The 375-nt window shown below is 46.7% G+C and overlaps 1 pseudogene; it reads right to left on the bottom strand.

The window, feature by feature from the left end:
* Nucleotides 1-226: 226 nt before the first annotated feature.
* On the bottom strand, nucleotides 227-375 carry LOC115869622 (annotated as a pseudogene).

The raw sequence follows: 375 nt of genomic DNA, 5'->3' as shown, positions 1-375 counted from the left end.
GGGAGGGGGTTATATGTAGATCCTTGTGATCAGTTCCCCTTCTCTCCCCCACTCCCCGCACTTTCCCCTTACCCTCCTGGTATCGCTACTCTCATTATTGGTCCTGAGGGGTTGATGTTCCCTGTGTTCCCTGTGTTCCCTGTGTTTCCAGCTCTTCTCTGTACCATTGTACATGCTCTGGTCTAGCCAGATATTTTTAGATTTTTTTTCTCTTTTTCTTTAATTCAGGGGAAAGCGCGAACACAGTCCCCTACTACCACAAATTATACAGTCGAGTTTCCCACATTTGGAGAAATCATAGGAGTCAGCACATCCAGAGTGCAATGGATGAGACTCACCCCAGAAAACCACCTTCTTGATCATGGTATCCTCCTT

The sequence above is a fragment of the Echinops telfairi genome, unplaced genomic scaffold (assembly GCF_000313985.2).
Source record: "Echinops telfairi isolate 266 unplaced genomic scaffold, ASM31398v2 ScPeMD7_31;HRSCAF=116, whole genome shotgun sequence".
Lineage (NCBI taxonomy): Eukaryota > Metazoa > Chordata > Mammalia > Afrosoricida > Tenrecidae > Echinops > Echinops telfairi.
Note: the sequence above shows the minus strand (reverse complement) of the source record. Positions and strands in the feature narration are given on the sequence as shown.